Below are 3,227 nucleotides of genomic sequence, written 5' to 3'. Positions count from 1 at the left end.
AGGAGCGGTGGGGAGGATGGGGCTCAGCAAACAGGTCAGGAAAGTTGAGGCGCAGCGGGGCGTAAAGGGGGCAGGTGAGCAGCATGTGGGGGGCATCTTCAATGCCGTCGTGGCAGTGGGGGCAGACTCGCTGCTCTCGGGGGCGCCGCGTCCAGCGGCCGGTCTCTTCCGCGCCCCAATGCGACCCGGTGCGCAGCTGCGCCAGCGCCTCGCGGTCCTGCCGACGCCGTACTGCATCCAGGTAGGTCTCGCGCTGCCCAACCATGGCGGGCGCCAGGTTGAGGGCGCCCACCACGTTGTGCACATAGTGCTCCAGCCGGCTGGCGCCGCCCTTCGCCAGCGCCTCCTGGAGCTGCGCCAGCTGGCGGCGCTGCGCAGCTTCCCCCAGCTCGCCGAGGTCAACAGGTGCTGGCTGCTGCAGGTCCAGCTGCATGCCGACCGCTGCGAGACCGGCCGCCAGCTGGGCAGCCCAGGACTGCTGTGCCAGGGGGTGGGCGCCATCTGCGAGCTGCACGCTGGACAACAACGCTTGCTGCAACAGGCTGCCGGGACGCTCCTCCAGCGTCTTGTTCCAGAGTTTGGTTTGCAAACGGGGAGGAATTGGGAAGCAGAGGGCATGGTTCATGCCAGCGACCCCACCGTCGCTCATCTTGCAGCTGGCACTGCAGGCGGCGCCGCTCCAGCGCCGCTCCGGAGCAGCGCTGGAGCGGCGCTGCCTGCCTGCTGCTGGATCCAGCTGCCGATCGCCTGCCTGGTCTGCCTCTGGCCCCTGCAGGCGTGTGTGCTGCGCCCGTGGTATTGCCTGGCAGGAAGTATGTCACTCTTGTAGGCCGCGAGGGCTGCACCTCGAGTGGTGAGACCGGCGCTGACCATGCCAGGCGCCTGGCTCGACGCGACTGTGTTGCCGGCTGCTGCTGCCGTCGTCGCACCCCATCCCTGCGCCCCTTCCCTCCCGGCAACTGCCTGGAGGAAAGTTGGGTGGCTACTTCTGCGATGAGTGAGTAGTCTCCCCCACTGCAGTCTCGCGCAGCTGGTTTGCCTACCACCTGCAATGGCAACCAGCTTGCTTGTAGTGGCTCCCACCAACCTGCTCAGCCTGCGGCCTCTTACTGTCCACCCAGCTCAGCTGGCGGAGCCCTTGCTTGTGCCCTGACCCTGTGCCTGTGTTGTGTCTTTCGCTATTCTGCAGACGGGGAGACGATATTCAGTTCTGGCCCACCGGCGGCGGCAGCCGCTCAACCTTTGTCTTTGGGCCCAGCACTGCCGCCGACCTGACCAAAACCAACGCCACACTGTCGGTGCGTGGGCCGCCAGACCAGCAACCTGTTGTGCAGCAGAACTATGTGCCGCTGGCCCCGGAGCGGTCCTGCTGGCTGGGGCCCTCGCCGCAGCTGGTGGCGTGCTTGTGCGTGGATGCCTGGCCGCCAGCGCATGCCCTGCCACCGCTGCCACCTTGCACTTGCTGTCCCACACGTGAGCTGACCAAGGTCTGCTCACGCGGCCTATCATAGCGGGGTGACTGTAACACAGTAGCCCACACACCCCGCCTTCAAGTTCCCTACCCTGTCTCACACACCATGCGCCCCTACGCACGTGCTGCAGCTGTTAACCCGGTCCACAGGGTGCCCCACCAAGAGCTTCCTACGCAGCAGCAAGACCTGCGCCAACACCTCCGCCTTTCTGGGCGCCAGTGGCAAGTAGGCGCTCGAGTGGTCCGGCTCCAGTGACAGGTTCAGGCTCAAATCGGCTGACCGCCCCGGTTGCCCCGCGCTCTATTTGGGCGCCATCAAGCCCCAGAGCGCAGCGCCCGCCTGCGGCAGCCCGCATCTGGGCCTGTACCCCAAAACCCCGGCCAACGCCTCGCTGCTACTGCTGTGGGATATCGTTCCCATCGTGATTCCTTCCCCTCCAAGTCCGCCGCCTCGCCCGCCGTCACCCAAACCGCCATCCCCGAAACCCCCGCCTCGGCCCCGCCCACCTTCACCCAAACCCCCGCCTCGGCCACGCCCGCCCTCCCCCAAGCCTCCCAGGTGAGCGCGCTCGGCATGCATGGTAGTGGCCCACTGGAGAGGAGGGGCAGCAGCATGGATGCCGCACAGCCGCCCAGCGGGTAAGCCGTGCCCTACCACACCTGCGGTGTCTTTCCCTGCAGCCCGCGCCCTTCGCCCCCAAGTCCCCCACCCCCTGATGGCAGGCAAGCTGCTGCGGGCGCGCTGTTGGGGCCTGCAACCTGACGCTGCAAACACTGCAGCAGTCGGGCGGTTTGCCTCACCCGCCGCGTGCCTCACGCCCCGCCTGCTGCGCCCGCGCGCTTGCCCGCCGTCCCTCTGCAGCTGCCCCACCGAGCCGGGCTGCATCTTCCAGTTCTTCGACACCGGGTCCACCGACCCCTTTGAGCAGTTTGCCACCGCCATCGGCGACGGCTGCCTGGCAGAGGGCATGACCATCAGCAACCCGCTGGGCCCCGCCTTCAGTGCCGCCAGGTATGGGCCGCTCAACTGCAGCGACCCCAATGCCAACGGCCCGCTGGCCTACATCGGGCAGCCCGAGGTGTCCACAGACGAGTTTGGGGTGATCCTGGTGCCCAACGACATGTGTTCCATCGACTGGGAACAATCAGGGTAGGCCCGCCAGCACAGCGGGGGAAGGCCCCCCCAACTGGGGCGGCAAACACCCAGCCTCAACCTGTCGCTGCCATGTGGTGCAGTCGCACGCAGCCCCGGCCCCCGCGCAGGCCCCACGCCACGCGCCTGCACCCCGCCGCCCCTCCCTACCGCCTGCGCAGGTACAACACCCCACCTTTACCTTTTAGGCCGCGGCTAAGAAAGGCCTTCTTTGAAGGCGCTGGAGCTAGTGTCTAAACCCTCCGAGAGGGCACAGGTTCGATTCCTCCCATGTCGAAACTTTGTGAGGACAAACGCGGCATAGCTGACCGGCTCAGCGCCAATCCAAGCCAATTCCTTCGGGAACGCCTAATAGAATCGCCAAGGCTTCGGCACAGGCCTCCCCGGGACCCATTCACTACTAGTGGGGGGTACTGCACTTGGCGCGTCGGGCAGATCAAATAATGGTCTAAAGCTAGACGTTAAAACCGGGAAGTGAAGCTTGTGGAGGCTCTTCCCCACCTTTACCTTTTACCTTTTACAACAACCCTGCCACCAAGCTCACTCTCACTCCCGACGCGCTTGTCACCATCCGGTCGTTGTACGTGGACTGCGAGGGCGCCG

The sequence above is a fragment of the Chlorella variabilis genome (genome assembly GCF_000147415.1).
Source record: "Chlorella variabilis unplaced genomic scaffold CHLNCscaffold_6, whole genome shotgun sequence".
NCBI lineage: Eukaryota > Viridiplantae > Chlorophyta > Trebouxiophyceae > Chlorellales > Chlorellaceae > Chlorella > Chlorella variabilis.
The sequence above is the reverse complement of the archived record's forward strand: the minus strand, read 5'-3'. Positions refer to the sequence as shown.